The sequence below is a fragment of the Malaya genurostris genome, chromosome 3 (assembly GCF_030247185.1).
Source record: "Malaya genurostris strain Urasoe2022 chromosome 3, Malgen_1.1, whole genome shotgun sequence".
NCBI classification, from domain to species: domain Eukaryota; kingdom Metazoa; phylum Arthropoda; class Insecta; order Diptera; family Culicidae; genus Malaya; species Malaya genurostris.
Window position 1 is genome coordinate 244,927,572 of NC_080572.1, and position 17,764 is coordinate 244,945,335.

Sequence of the window (17,764 nt, forward strand, 5' to 3'; positions counted from 1 at the left end):
AATTCGATTCGATAATGAATATCAGGGTCGATGCTTTTCACGCAGTCCACCTGGGTTCGATTCCCAATCCCGCACATAGGGTCAGAAAGTTTTTATAGAGGTTCTATTGTAGAACTTAAAATCTGTATAATCGAACGAAAAATTGCCCCTTGGCATCTTAGAGCTTAAGCAGTGTGCCTAAAATTGTATTACATTATTGAATAAAAAAAAATCGAACGAAAAAAAAAACACATGAAATCTTTGTTGTAGGGAATACCGTTGATTTGTTGTGAGGGTGCAGATCGAAATACCAGTATCTGTGTCAGTACTACAACTGTACTAAAAATATAGCAGTTTGACGTGATAGTGATGTACTTATCAGTACATGGTCTTTGATTTTTTGACAATAAAGTTTGTTGGTTTGGTCAAAATAACTTTAATGTAAGTGTAATCAAGTAGGTTTAAAAGAATTGCCGAAAACAAATATAACATATTTCTGACAAAACAATCATCTGTCTAAATTCAACACACGCATTCTGTCATGCTGACTTCAAGCACCGCTTCAGTACCCATTGTTAGTTATGAAATTACGATGTTTCCTTTCAGATTCATTTTCTTACCGATTGTTGGCAATATAATGGGTTATCGAAGCAGTAACCCGCTAGGTCCCGTATGTTTGATCCTACATAATTACTGTTCAAAATTCGATACTCTTCTCGAGAGTGCTTTTTTTTGGATACATACAACCAGCTTGCATATCCTCGAACCGGTAAAAAGATAATTATATTTTTCCCGATGTAACCCAAATAAATCTAAACACTAGCAAATTGCCGGAGGCCATTCCAAATCATCTGTATCAACACGACACGGCACCGAATATTCCATAGCTCTAGCTCTAGCTTCGGATTGTTTGCTGACATATCGGCAAGTAGAGTGTTCTTATATCGAGCCTCTTCAACGGAGCTGCATCACAGAAACGGCCTGCCACCCGCTGAGATATTGAGCGGATCTCCCCTCTGATGCACGCACAAACTTGCCTAGTTCTCCGTAGCCGTAGAGGTACTCGGGTATGCCTTTGGAAAGCAGCGACATGCAGAAAGGACCTTTTCTGCTGTTGCGGTGTAAACACATAAAGCTAAACCGAATTTAATTGTGAAAACAGAACAGCACTTGGAGTGTTTATGATCGGATCAGCCGGCAAGCCGAAAACTGTCGCAAGGGATCATCGCACGCCAGGGAGGAACGGCGAAATGTTTCCTTTTCTTGGACGGTTTGCATAGGCCAGGAGAATTTCTTTTGGAGCGAATCAGAAATCAAAAGTAAAAATCTGTTGAAACTGAAACAAGTTTTTGGTGAATTGGTTAAGAAGTTTGTGAAACTACGCTTTTCAAGTTCATGAAGTTCGTGAAGTCGGAATGAGCTCAATTTTCCTACCCTAGACGGTAGTTGGAATCTCAAGGAAATGAACCATTTTGCGCTGAACGTTATTTGTTTGCGCATAAGATATTCCCGAACAAATGTCGCAGTCTGTTGGGTGAGCCTATGGAAGGAAGGAAGGAAATTTGTCACCACCCAGCGGGACACAAGTACGGTAAGAACGGGCCATGGATTCGACACCGACCCAGCTTCGTCCTCGTCGCTTCCCTACCAGGTTACATTGCGATAATTACGGTTGATTAATTTCAATCGAAAACACTGCTCCATTGAAACCTTTAAGCTCAGGAGACCGAATCAGGAATGGGAGAAGGTGAGTGGCAAGGAATTAAAATTTCGAGCATAATTAGAAATTGCTGATCAACAGGAAATCGTTATGAGGAGAAAGCAAATAATTTTCCGCCTGAAGAACGGGATTTTCGGGTGATGAATAGAAAAAAGGTCGATTGGCGGAAGCTGCAAAATATTTTTTTGGGTACAGTTTCCTTTTCATATGCTTAAGCTGTCTCCGCCTGCGAATTTTATAGTTTCTGCCAGTGTGTATCAATTTCTTGCAGGCAATTGAGTTGATAAAATCACGTCCTTCGAACCAGAAGGAATTGTGCCTTTCTGTCGTCTGAAGTCGTCGATGGATCGGCAAACAACCGTATCGGATTTCCTGTAATTGGTCCAAGGTGTGTAATGTGATAGGTTCCAATCGCTGCAGGATTGCGGACAGGCAGTATTTCTCACCACAAGAAAGATAATTCGATTTGAGACCATTTGTTCCGACTGGGTGTCATCGGTATTTTGCAAAATTGTGATATGCGCGGGAACTACAAGAGAGGTGGGCGGCGATTTTGAAAGAAATGACCGAGTGGCGATTGGTTGTCAGCGATAAGAACACAATCGGCTTGTCGAGATGTGGCTTTGATTTCGTCCATTTGTTGCAATGATCTTTAATTGAAACGCTGTTCTTTTGATGATTTTCCGAACGGAATATCCGACGGGAACATTCCTGGGATCGGAAATAGGCGCGTTTCAGCAATAAATCAAATTAATATTAAAACACCGCACCCAATCAGATAATCCACACGCGAATCGGTAATGTATGGTTGGTTGTAAGTAGATATATGTAGTAAATAATGAAATTAATTTTCATAATCGTTTGATAAGCAAGCGGGTCCCGATAAGAATTGCTGCTCGGTTGGTTGATTTGACCGAGACAAACGCGGCGTAATAAACCGGGTATAATTGCAACATCAGGTGAGATTTTTCTCACGGAAACAAGAATCGATTGGTTTGCCACTCAGAAGCGCCAACAATCGAAAGAGACAACGGCTTGATAAGGTCATGAACGGTGCCGACAGTGACAAATTACAGTAATTTTAATTTTTGAAATATAAGTAAGAACTTAACGTTTGCTAAAATTTTTGCCACTTATTCCGAAACATACACATTTTATCTCACTTGCTGATTTGTGTTGAAAGCTAACTCGAACGTTGGTAAAATGAGTTAAAATTCTGAAGTTGATTGGTTAAGCAGTTTACAGAAAGTACAGCGGAACTTTAGGATCTTTATACGGATCCATCCTCATGTTACGATAATGGTTTAAACTGAGATAAAAACTGTTTCATTTTATAGATCTTATTAACTGATGGACAATTGAATCGACTCCGGCTGTACCTGTTTCAAATTGTCCGAAAAACAGGAAATAATGGTCAAATATTCTAAAACAAAACCCACTTCGATTTTTTAGTTTCAAATAAAAGGTTATATGATTCCATAAAAAAACTTCAAGATTGTATCTGGATCCGTCTTCCGGTTCTGGAATTACAGGGTGATGAGTGACGAAAATTTTAAACCGTCTGAATTCAACAGAAAAAACCACCTAGTGATGTTATCATGCCTTTCTAATATCACACATATTCTCATATATAAATGTGTGGTATTCATCAAAATAATTTTCTTTGATTCATAAAAATCAAAAGGGTTTGTCCATAAACCAGTACAACCCACAGAGTGAAACAGCACTCAGGTCGGTTAGACCATCTCTGAGTAAACGAAAAGAGGTATTTCCGAAACCGGAAACTCAGAACCGGTATATTCGAAGTTGGTTCGAGAAAAGTGACTGGGATTCATTTTCAAATCTATGGCTACAATCTTCAGTCGTTCATCAAAAACCGAAGAACAAGGAAAGCCAAATTAATGTTTGGCCCTCTACTGACAATGACTACCGATTGGAACAGTTTTGAGGCAAGTATAGAAATTATTTTTCTTTTTATCTCCGGTGGTTCCTGAATCAGAAAACGAGAACCAGCATAGCCGGAATTGAGTTGTTTGGTTGTCTTCAGCCTATAATTCCGGAACCGGAAGTCGGATGCGGACGAAATTTGGAAGTTTTATATGGAACCATTCATTTTAGTGTAAATTTGTTGAAATCGGTCACGCCATCTCTGAGAAAAGTGAGGAAGTTATTTGGAATAAGAATTTTTTCACTAATCACCCTGTAACTCCGGAACCGGAAGTCGGATGAAAATAAAATCCAGGAACTTTGTATAGGACATTGGTACCTTTCATTTGAATCTAAATTTGTTAGAACTGGTTCAGCCATCTCTGATAAACGTAAGTGCATTTATTTTCATTTTTTTTGCACATAACACTCTATAATTCCAGAACCGGAAGTCGTATTCGAAAAATTACAATTGTAGGATTACAAGGCCTTTCATTTAAATCTAAGTTCATTGGAATCGGTTCAGCCATCTCCGAGAAAAGAGAGTGCAAAAATGTTTTACATATATGTATGTATGTAACATATTTTTGCACTCTCTTTTCTCGGAGATTGCCACACACATACATACATACAGACATTTTGCGTACTCGACGAAATGAGTTGAACGGTATACCTTATGACCAAAAAAGAACCGGAATTTTATGAAAAAACGTAAAATTTCAATTTTTAATAAATTTCTTTATTATCGCCTTCAAAGTACTCTCCTCCTGCTGCAATACATGCATGCCAACGCTTGATCCAATTTTCCATACAAGTTTTATAGGCCGCCGAAGGTATGGCCTTTAGTTCACGCAGCGAATTCTCTTTTATGGTCTCTATGGTCTCAAAACACATTCCCCGCAATGGCAATTTGAGTCTGGGGAAGAGGAAAAAGTCACACGGGGCCATATCTGGAGAGTACGGTGCTTGGTTGAGTTTTTGGCCAAAAACTGCGACACAACCAACGCTGTGTGAGCCGGCGCATTATCGTGGTGTAAAATCCATGAGTTTTCCTTCCATAAATCTGGCCTTTTTTGCGAATGGCCTCACGCAAACGACGCACAACGGCCAAATAATATTCCTTATTAACCGTTTGACCGTCCGGAAGGAATTCATAGTGCACCACACCACGAATATCGAAAAAAAACAGTCAGCATAACTTTGATTTTGGACCGACTTTGGCGTTCTTTTTGTACGACCACCTTTGAAGCGTTTATACCACCTGTGTTTTTTCTAGACACGATTCATCAAAGGCCTTTTCTAACATTTTCAACGTTTCGGAACACTTAAATCCATTTGCAACACAAAATTTGATGCACGCACGTTGTTCTAAATTTTCATCCATTATAAAAATCGCCACACGAAAATTTTTCAACTTCTTTGTATAGACGCCAAACAAAAACTAATCGTACGATATGCGTCAAAATTTGACAGAATATGTACAAAAGTGTTGCCAACGTTGAGAGAATAAAAGTTTACCGATTGGACAAGCGCGGCAATTTTAAAATGAAAAATAGACACTTGATTTCTCTGACGCAGTATGCGAGTAGTTGCTCTAAGTCACGTCATGAACTGAATACTCCCAAACCTCAATTAACGTAAACTGTTTTACGTTACCTCTGTTTACGTGACGGAGTTAATATAAAAACGAAGTACGAAATAAATCCAGAAAACGTAAACTTTTTCCGCGTAGTGAATTTCTAATAACGTTCCAAATGGAAGCTCCTTTCTGGTCATCAATATTCGTTACAATTCATCATACTATGGTATTTTGAAAATGGAATTGATGAGTAAATGCAAGAAAGTAAAGTTTGAAGTCATTTTAATATCCAAGATGGCGACATCCGGTGTATTTGATGAGTAGTGATTGGGACATTCTCGGGTGGTTGTCAATCCAAGCGAAGTAACCAAGTTGTATCTTTCCCCCCTTTTATTTATTTTATTTAGTATCATTAGGATGTCCGAAGAAAATTGGTGAGCCGAACGTTTTCAACGTTTATTCCAAATTCGGTTCGGTAAAATTTGAAAAAAATATCAAGTCTGTCCCGGTCTGTCCCATATGGAAAATACTCGCATCCCACGCATTAAAAATCACGTTTTAGTAACTACAAAATGTACAGGTTGCATTATTTTTTTTTCTGGCCACTGCACCAATATTTAGCGCTGGCGGTGAATGCAAAAAATTAGAAAATGTAAGATAAACTATCTTTGAATCGATCTTTGGATATAGCGGTACGATTATTCTTCTTGGATATTTTGAGTTTCGATCTCAGTTCCTCGACAAAATATCTTCCTTCAGAATCAAACGTATAGCTCCCATGCACACTCACAATTTCATCCTCCGAAACAACAACTGTAGGAAAATATTCAGTTCTTCAAATTGGAATTATCTCATGCGTACAATACTGAACGAGAAGAGTTTAAGCTAGAAGAGTCTCCACTATACAAATTAATTGCATCAAGACCTTACATGATATCACAAACTCAATTATATCAAACGGTTAAAAGCTTCAAATGAATGGAAAATCAAACATGAAGTTTCGTCACGTGCAAGAGAAGCATAGCATGCTAAGAGCAAATTCAGCAGCTGCAAGATTCATATGGGTGGTCTATAATGTAAATAAAACTGAAACAAACGAATCCCCAGCAATCCGTTTTAGTTTTATTAATTCGACCAGTTCTACTGTCAAATTTAAAACTGGTATACACTGCCGTTCTTTTTTTTCTATATTTGAAACACAGATAAAACGCTGCTGGGGCTGCCAGATTATTTTGTTATAATTTCTAGATTTAAATTTTAAAACTGACATAAATTATGCATCTAGAACTAGAACACTCCTGAACATGCCCTAAGAGCAAATTCAGCAGCTGCGAGATTCATATGGGTGGTATATAATATAACTGAAACTGAAACAAACGTATCCCCAGCAAGCCGTTCTAGTTTTATTTATTCGACCAGTTCTTCTGTCAAATTTAAAACTGGTCTACGATGCCGTTCTATTTTTTTGTATATTTGAAACACGAGTAAAACACTGCTGGGGCTGCCAGTTTTTCTTGTTATAAAATCCAGATTTAAATTTTGTAACTGACATAAATTATGCATCTAGAACTAAAACACTCCTGAATATGCCCTAAGATGGGACCGGTATGCGAGTATCTTTTCGTTCGTTAACTTAAGGGCTGAGGCCAGTGCGTTTTAGGACGTTTTAGAGGGCTATTTTCACGCTTCAAATCTGATTTTCTCAGAAACGGTGACGAATATCAAAAAACCCAACTGACAATCTCTTAGAAAATTAGTTTAGATTATTCTGTGAAAATTTCAGAATGATTCATTGACTTTAGCGGTCGGGAAAGTCTTTTTTCTGAAGGAAGAATTGCATAGCTGAAAATGGCAACTTTCAACTTGTTCGTTGAATATCTCGCCTCCAAAAGCATGGATCAAAAATCTATCCTGACAATATCTAGATAATTTGATTTAGATTCGATTAGTGCATAAAAACATATATGTTGTCACGATAAAAGTGAAGGGAAAGTTATTTTTGTAAAGGTAAGTCGATTTCTAAGGCGGCCCCATTTTAGCTCCCTGGTAACGTAACGAAACATGAGAGAAATAAAATCGGCTCAAAAAGGCTGCCAAACAAGCGGCAGCTTTCTTGGATTTTATGTGATGTAGTCAAACTTGTAACCGAAAATATCAAAACTTTCTTAGCCACCAGGCCACATCGAGAGTAATTTTGCACATTTGCGAGAGAGCATGAAGAGAAATGTAATACGCACAGCGAGCCACGTGGTTTTACGCGAGCTACTGGCCTCAACCCTAAGTACTTGCATGTGGGTCCTGTCTTGATGTGCCAAAGATTTTATATAAGCAAATGACACAACATGCAATATTTCATTCCAGGTGAAAAGTTTATTTATTAAACCTGTCCTGAAAATATTCAATTCGTTACTGGTTTCGAGAATTATCGATTAATCGGAAGTCGCCATCTTGGATATTGAAGCGACTTAGAACATCCTTTCCCGGAAAACACTAATCATTTTCGTTCCAACATTGTCCATTCCTACACTTTATCTATCAATATGCATAAGGAAAACTTTTCTTTTTTTACGTAGAATATTAAAGAAAACTTTTTTTACGTCATGACTCAATTTGCGATCTCTCAATAATTACGTAAAAGGAGATTTGGGTATAAAACGTTTTTTATTGTCTCTTCATCTTTATGATAATTTATTTAGCTAATTTTTATAAGAAAATTTTCAATTGTTTTTATTTGAGCCTTCTATCATTTGAAATAAAAATAATGTTATTGTTTAAGTACTGTTCATCAAAAAAGGGGGTAACTTGTTTTTTTTCTCAATGATATATAGTTGAACATTGTTGAAAAATTGGGCATTTCCACTCAGTGTTGAAAACATTGTTTACTCAACTGTTTTGTTTTGAGAATTGGCAAAAAGCATAAACTAAATCTACTGTTTTTAAGAGTTAGGTGTTCTCTACATGATTCCCCGGAATGTGGACACAAAAGGAGGTGTTGGACCGGGAAAAGGAGCTGGCAGCGGTACGCCTTTAGAATTCAACAATCAACCGAATTGTCGCGTTCGAAAAATTTCCAAAACCGTGGATATTCGCGTTGGAGCTGCGCAAAATATCAAAAGTGTAACAATATTAGAACCTACAAAAAGCAGAAAGTACTAAAAAGGACGCATTTACAGAAAGCTTCTGCAAGGATACGATCAACAGAACTTGTATGACGTTTTCATTCAAAAGCCGAACCGGTGCATTTTGATGGACGACGACACGTACGTCAGATAGTATAATCATTTCTTGACTAGTTTAAAGTAATAACTCGATTTGACTATATATCTGTAGGAATAAGATGCCAAACTATTATGAACAAAAAAAAAGATAAAAATGAAAAAGAGTAAGCAGAAATAAGCGCGATTTAGAGGACTTTCAAATGTTGTTAAGATAAATTGTAAAAAATGTTAGTTTTCTAAATAAATATAGCTTTATTTTTGTGTTATCATGAGTACAAAGTACAAGCATGAAAAGACTCGTTTCTTATATATGCGTAAAATACTTATCAAATATAAACGATTTAAATATTTAACTTCCCACCTCGAACCGGCCGATATGGAGAGAATGTGCCAAAATTGGACCTTGCGCATGGGCCATCTAAAGCGGAGCCGCGGCCAACATTTGCATGGAATCATCTTCAAACATTAAATTATATTCATCTTTCTATCGATTTCAATAAAGATTTCATCAAGTTTCTCAAACTTTGTGTGTTATTTTGAAAATCCCATACCTCTTATAAAATCACTCCTTAGGATTAGAACTTTACTACTTACCTGAAAGATTAACGAAAACGAAACCTACCCATCTTTGCGACTGCAGCGCCAATATGTTATGATGCGGCCAGTAGGAGTCAGTTAATGTGAAATTTGTTAAGCTTTTGTAGTTTGGCTGGTTACCGCTAGAGATTTGTAACCGTTGCACCTGAAGCGATAGACAGCAGAATTTTTTTAATTCGAAGAATCTGAAATTAATTTTCCTGTATGTATTTGAATTTATGTCGTGAATACGACTTACTTTACTATGGGTCGCCTTTTCGAAACTAGCCATACGGAAGAATGGGCAAAACTTAATCGTAAATATCTCGACTTGTATTAACGGCAGCAACATAATTCTTTCACTATTTCACATTTGTTTTAGACTTGTTTTATAATGTTTGAAATTTGTCTCTTAAGTGCTTAGTAAAATGTTATAATGTTGAATTTTTGATGGCAGAAATTCGGAATTTTTACTCAAAGTAATAAAATTCAGGCTGTCGTGAGATAATGTCGTGGTAAGACTTTGGGCATATCCCATGATTTGTTAAAAATCTTGAACAATTTTTCAATTTATTTGAGTTTGAATTATTACAGAAAGTAAAACTTTACTAGTAATACATAAAAAAGATTATTTACGAGCTATCATCATATGCGTCATTGAACTCTGTCCTAAGGAGTGTACCGAAAAGTAGTTAGCAACATTGATTATTGAATAAAAAAGCGAAAAAAAACATATTTTCACATCAGTTTTCGATATATTGTAGAAAAATAACATTTTTATGCATTTCACTGATTATATTGAAGAAAATCCTAGTTTCTGTGAAACGCTCACACTTTGGACTTGACATTCTTCATGAAATTCTGCACAGTTACTTTTGTGACTTTCCTGGTGGCAGCTGTCCTGTTTTTTTTAACTCCTGCATGTTTTGGGACACTGAACCTTCCTACCGAAAGTGCCGCTTGACAATTGCCCAATACCTATCAATTTAACGAAGATCCGGGTAGTTCGGTGGGTTGATGTCTTTTTCCCCGAATTGTACATTATTTTTTGACAACCACTGTAGAACGGAGTTGGCGTAGTGGGCTGAAGACAAATCCGACCAGAAAAGAGGAAGAGCCTTATGCTTTCTGTACAGTGGCAGCATTCTCTTCTTCAAACATTCTTCCTCGTACACCTTGGCGTTAATTGTGCCCTTTCGTGAAGAAAATCGACGACCGCAAACCACAGATACAAATTGCTTGCCAGACCAACACCTTCTGCCCAAACTTTTCCATCACCACCGTGGTGTCAGCGTCGTCCAGGTCCTGGTACACCGATTTCGTATAATATTGCGGTCCGGGCAGCGCTCGAGAGTCTTCCTTGGCGTAAGTTTCGTCGTCGATCAGGATGCATCCGTCTTTATTCTGTAGAATCCAGTTATACAGTTTTCGCGCTCTTGTTTTGGCCTGAACTTGCTGTACCAGGGACTTTTTCGGCACCTTCTGTTTCTTGTACGTTTTCAGGGAGTTCCGAACCTTGATCCGTTGAATCATCCCGATGCTGGTGTTGAACTGCTTGGCCAAATCCCGCGTCGACGCCGATGGCTTTTTCCTGATGTACTCAACCACTTTTAAGTCCCGGCCGGGCTGGCTGGGACCCGTTTTCCTACCAGATCGGGGCAAATCCTTCATGGAAAGGGTCTTACCGAACTTCTCGATAATATTTTTGACACTGGTGTGGTGCACTTTCACTCGTTTTGCAATTTTGTTGTACGTGACACCACTTTCTGAGCACCAAGTGTGCAGAATTTTCTTTCACGTTTCTGGATCAATTTGACTCATCATTGAAACAATAAACGTACCGAAACCAATCGATTGCGCAGCTGTTATTGACATGTAAGCAAACATGTCACCGCAAAATACGCTGCAAAAAATTAAACCATTTCAGAGTAATAACTGTTTGAATGTTGCTAACTACTTATCGATACACTTCTTATATATTTGAAGATCTCGGGTGCAATTAGAAATGTACATTTATTGTTTTAGATGATGAAATAGACGAATAAAATCAATTTTGATCGTAATTTATCAATAAATGTATTAATCAATCATGGAAATTAGAAATTTTCTTGATTCCTTAACAGCACCCAACCTTACTTCTTCGAATTTGATATTTCGTTTTACGATTTTCCCATAAATAAGTGTACAATCATTGTTCATTCTAATAGTAAGTTGGTACCACAACTTATATCGTGTTTTGGCTGTTTCAAATTCAAAACTTTTTAGTTTTTATTGATCGCTTTTTAAGACCACGTCATCGTTAATATGACATTAGCAAAAATTGCTAGAATATTATATGTACTGCAAACTTTTCGACTGTTAGGTTGTGAACCATCTCGCGAATTATTTCAACTTTTAGTTAAAATTTGACAGCTAATTAGTTATTTTGTCGTTGTCAAAAATAACCCTGCCCGAAAGTATGGTTATTTTTGACAATTCCATAGTTATTTTCCGACACTGAAAAAATCTAAGAAAAATATACTAATTCAAGATTTTTAGTAAAAATTATTAATTTCTTTTTATGCTTTTAGTAAAAGAAAATAGTCCAATAAGATGTTTCTATACATTGTCAAACGAAGGAAGTTTTTCTCGAAGTTCTTCTTACGTACTCTGTATTGCAATTATTGTACCACTTGATATCATTTAATTTTCAGAGCGAAATAAACTTGTCATGTGTCAAACGTTGAATTGGGCCTCAGTTTGAGTTAAATTTAACTACTTGATAAAAAATAACTGCTCGACTGTCAAATTTTAACTAAAAGTTAAAATAATTCTCGAGATGGTTCACAACCTTAGAAACAATTCTGGCAGATTTAGAATCAAACCCGCAAATTAACAATTCGATGCCATTTTCGGAAAATTAATATTTGACAATTATAACTCAGATTTCTCATACGAAAAAAAACCGGTAATTAATATCCATATTTAAATCCAATTTTGGGATTCCGTTTTGTAACCCAATTCTAGGTAAAGGGGCTCTCAGCTGTTTTCAGAAGGATCTCGCAAAAATTTGCTGTCACCTCTCTGCTTAGTTTAGTTTGATTGAATCAATAATATGTTGAATGTGACTTGAATTATTTTAGTTTATTGAAACAAATTTTCGCTGTTTGCTGGTTTTACTTTTTGTATTTTGACAACAAAAAGAAAAAGCTAATAAAAAATTGATCCAAAACGACTTTTAAACAAATTAGGTAAAATGGAGTGAATCAATAGCTATGTTGTGAACAAATTGCATGTACCTCTGTAATTGAAATAAAAAAGAAGCATGTATGGTTTTCATACGTTATGATCAAAAAAGAAGCGGAATTTTCATTTTAAAATTCCAGCACTTGTCCAATCGGTAAACTTTTATTCTCTCAACGTTGGCAACACTTTTATACATATTCTGTCAAATTTTGACGCATATCGTACGATTAGTTTTTGTTTGGCGTCTATACAAAGAAGTTGAAAAATTTTCGTGTGGCGATTTTTATAATGGATGAAAATTTAGAACAACGTGCGTGCATCAAATTTTGTGTTGCAAATGGATTTAAGTGTTCCGAAACGTTGAAAATGTTAGAAAAGGCCTTTGATGAATCGTGTCTAGGAACAACACAGGCATACGAGTGGTATAAACGCTTCAAAGGTGGTCGTACAAGCTTGAATCATGATGAGATCCCTGGCCGCCCAACAACATCTGTTACTGAAGAAAACATTGAATCGGCGAAGCAAATCGTGTTGCAAAATCGTTCTGTACCGATTAGAGAGATTGATGTGTTGTTGGGCATCTCTTATGGATCAGCCGAACACATTTTAACTGATGTTTTGGGTTTGAAACGCGTCGCTTCTCGGCTGGTTCCAAAAAAGTTGAATTTCATTCAAAATCAGCTTCGTGTTGATGTGGCCAAAGAGATTATTTTTGGCCAAAAACTCAACCAATATCATCAACCAAGCACCGTACTCTCCAGATATGGCCCCGTGTGACTTTTTCCTCTTCCCCAGACTCAAATTGCCATTGCGGGGAACGCGTTTTGAGACCATAGAGACCATAAAAGAGAATTCGATGCGTGAACTAAAGGCCATACCTTCGGCGGCCTATAAAACTTGTATGGAAAATTGGATCAAGCGTTGGCATGCATGTATTGCAGCAGGAGGAGAGTACTTTGAAGGCGATAATAAAGAAATTTATTGAAAATTGAAATTTTACGTTTTACCTTTTTTTTATATATATAAAAAATAGGTATAGAATTCGCTCAAACTTTCGAAAAATTTTCCGAGGCCCGGAGGGCCGAATGTCATATACCAATCGATTCAGCTCGACGAACTGAGCAAATGTCTGTGTGTGTGTCTGTATGTGTGTTGTCAACTAAGAGGTCGAGATCTCAGAGATGGTTGGACCGATTTTGATCAAACTAGTCGCAAATGAAAGGTCTCCCCGTCACCCAGAACGCTATTGAATGGTTTTAAGATCGGATGTTTACTTTTTGAGTTATACGAAGTTTTATGTCAAAATTTTCAGTTTTTTGACAGTATCTGTCACATTTGACCTTGAAAACAGAATATGTTTCCAGACTTAGATTTCGCTCGGTAATACCTATCCATCAAGCCATAGATTGTTAAAATCCGTCCATTTTTAACGGAGATATCGATATTTTTGTGTAAGCCTTATTCCAGTAGAAGGAATTTTGAGCGCTGTATGAAAAAGCAATGCTTGGGAGCAACATGAAACACGATTTTTTATACTGTTACATATAATTGTTTCTAAGTACCAAAAAGACTGTGTATAGCATCCTTTTTTATGACAATTTGCCTCGGACCAATTTTAGCACGGTTCATTTTTGGCAACATAATCTTTCGAATATGGCATATGTAAACCAGATGATACCAGCATTATCGAGTTGGAAGTAATTCCATAATTATATTGATTTAAACTATTTACAGCAATAAATGCTGGAAGAACATGACTTCCATATACCATACGACTCAGTTCGTCGAGATCAGCGAATGCGTGTGTGACAAATAATTTCACTCAATTTTCTTGGAGATGGTTAAACCGTTTTCTACAAACTCAGATTCAATGAAAAGTCGTATACTCCCAAACAAGGTTCCTGAATTACGTTTGGATCCTACTTCTGATTGCGGAACCACAGGATGATATGTGAAACGAAATTAAAATAATGCAATTAATTTTTCTCGTAGATGGCTGAACCGATCTAAGATTCAAATGAAATCTAAGAATCATCTATGATTCAAATGAGAGGTCTTAAAATCCTATAAAACCTCTTACTTTTTAGTCAGATCCGACTTCTGGTTTAGAAAATGCAGGGTGATTAGTATAAAAATGTCCATTTCACATAAATTAATCAGGTTTATCGGGTTTGCAGATTTTGATAGTCGATTACCAAATAAATTTATTTCAGTTTGAGCGGTATTCGTTTTTGGATTCGGAATGTACCCCCAAATTTTAATTCGCACTGCAATTTCTCAAAGATGTCTACACACTGCTCAGGTGAATTTAACTGATTTCGGCTACACCGATTTTAGAATTCCGGTTCCAGTATCCAGTCGTTTCTCAAAGCTCAATCATTTTCTCAAAAAAGACCAAATCGAACTTCAAAAACAAATATTACAGGACTTAAGGGCCCATACAAAATTGGTGAATTTTATCCGATTTTGGAATTACAGATGAGGAGTTTATAAATTTCATGTAAATTGTTTGGCGTAATAATGTATGGCCATTCGAATCATTTTGGGCTATGCTAATTCCTTAATACCGGATCTGGAAGTACCATAAATAATGACGAAAAACTCTAAAGTGGAACTTACTTCGACATCTCATGGAATGTTCAATCGATTGTCGCACGCTAAGATTGAAATTCGATATGTTTTGCAGTTTCGACATTACAGAGTAATGAGTGATTAAAGTCTCAATTTGCGGTTTAAAACGACGATAATTAAAATAATGTCATGAGAACTAAAACACCTAAGAATATCCATGCAAAAACACATGCGTATTGATGAAAAAAGGTATCATCTCACTGCTAGGTGGATTAATCACGTTTTTTCATAAAATTCCGGTTCTTTTTAATCATAAGGTATAGTTCGTCGTTCCTGTGCTTTTATCGGTATGGTTTCTTGTACAACAATTGGGAGTTGAGTTAGGACATGTGTTTTTCCATATTCTTTTATAGTATGATAAATATTGCCTCATTTTCATTCCTGCATGAGTCGCAATAATTAAAAGAAATAAATGCATTCCAGTCCATTCCAGTTCAATTGATTAAAGTGAACTGAAGAATTTTTATTACCCGAGTTTTTCTCTATGTGGATTCCGGATGTAGTATTGATGATTGTATTTTATGTTTTTTTAAGCAAATCTGAAAATTTTGAGCTAGCCTTCAGAATTAATAGATTTTTATATGCGGATTTCTCATGTTTTGCAGAATTTTGAAGTTCATATACCAACATAATTAGATTAGACAATTAGTTGTTTCTCTATCCCGGTTTTAATTTATGAATAGTTGGCCGGGGTAAAAAAATGGCTTAAGCTTAATTAATATTCGCAGTACTATTGATCTACGGATCAGATAAATTTTAATTACTTTATTTTTCCGATATAGGTTCATTATTGTTTCAAAGTTACTCAGGCATGATCCCTTGTAGAAATGTTATAATAGGCTTTTAAACTCTTACGTAAGAAAATATTTGATGAACCAGCATCGCTAACATTCGCAGTCATTTGTCAGTGCCTCAGAATGGTACGAAAATAGGAATTGGCCACATATTTGAATTGAATTGTATTTTACTAAATTTCCCGACTCATTTGGATCGAGGTTCAATATAAGCAAATTAAAAATTGCACTGATTTTGTCACAGTGTCAATTGAAATTTCAGCTATGGGATAGAATAACTAAATTGGTAAATCCTTCAATAGTTCATTTTTATACGACGGTAGTCATAATTTTAACTGAAGCTCTTAAGATTTTGGTAGAATTATTAACAAAATGCAACTACAAATATTCTGTTTATCCAATGCATGTGTACCGGTGAAGCAGATAAGCTTATCCTATCATCAGATGTTTAAATGTTTGTTATTTCTTATTAATCGGCTTTAAAGACCCAATCAACCTCAAAAAAATGTCTTCGTTTTTATGAGATCAGCATAAATTGCTGGAATATTACATGCACTGCAAACCTTCCGACTGTTACACACAAAAAATTAACACTGTTTATTTTATAAGAATCGTTGTAAAATTTACGAATTTTCGTTGTTTTTGTTTGCAAAGATCTTAAACTCTTATTTTACGATCTTGATTTTTTTTATTGAAAAGGAGGCACTTCCTTTTAAAAATCACTACAATGCTTCTGAATGCGTTTTTAATATTACACACTAAGAACGGATTCTGTTGTTCGGTAATTTTTTTGACGAAAACTTTCGGTAATCAATAGAAATTACCGATATTTCGGTACATGAACTTCATTTTACAACAATTATGCAAATTTTTATCGGACGATCAGTTTTACGCAAGTTTTCATTACAGAATTCTGTAACTAGATATTCAATTCATACGGTAAATCTGAATAGTCGCCGAGTACGGTAAGAACCATAACGTCAGTATAGTAAAATTATCTTCCAATATCCGAACTTCTGTGAAAACTGATTGTCGTGAAACTAACTGTCAAACAGTTATTAAAATTTTCAGTGTATTTTTATTAACCAAACGAAAAAAAGGACGGGTGTGTAATGTCAGTAACATAACAGAATGTCGTGAATACGAATAAAACTGACACTTTACACTTTCGAATTCGAATTGATAGTTGATCGATTGTGTGAAGTAGAGATGGGCAATTCGCTTCTGAGCTGTTCCAGTGAATCGAATCATTGAAGTGAGCTGACAGCTCACAGCTCTTTTCAAAAGAACCGCAGCTCATCAGCTCACTCATTTGCTACCCAGTTCACTGCGTTATGACGAAGGGAACACGCTACGAGCTGATCGGATCTTCGGCTCTTTAAGAGATTCAATTCAGTCGACATCAATTAAAGATAAATTAATTCGCATTGCATTCTTTGCATCATTGCAAATCAATGATTCAATTTCGATTATGCATATGAAAGAAAACCGGTGCATAAGAAAAACGGCGCACAAAATGAACCTTAAGTACAAACTAAAAGAGCTGATGGAGCTGATACATCGTACCGATTCACTTTGGTGAGCTGATCGGTTCGGAGCTGTTCACCAAAATGAGCTGTTTTGCACGCCTCTAGTGTGAAGATATGTGCCGGACTACCTCAAAATCGTCGTCCTTGCGCGAAAAACCTAAGCAAAAGTAAAGAGTTTTCCGCGTTGTTTTAAAATTTTCAGGAAACTTAATTTTTTATTTGTTTGTGGATATCTCAGACTGTTCAAAATATTATCCTAAATTACTGGTCATATGTTTGATGAAATAGTGAAAGAATTATGTTGCTGCCTTCAATACAAGTCGAGATATTCACGATTAAGTTCTGCCCATTCTTCCATATGGCTAATTTTGAAAAGGCACTCCATAGTACAGTAAGTCGTATTCACGACAAAAATCTTTAAGAATTCATCGAATGGATTGAAATACAGGTGCTAATATTTTTAAAACATTTGAACCACTAAAAGCTTTTTGTTTACTTTTAGGCAGAAAAAACATTGGTATCGCTTGTCCAGTTGCTGCCTACACAAATCGTTCAAGGGCACTCGATGGATTGTGCAGTGTTTTGGA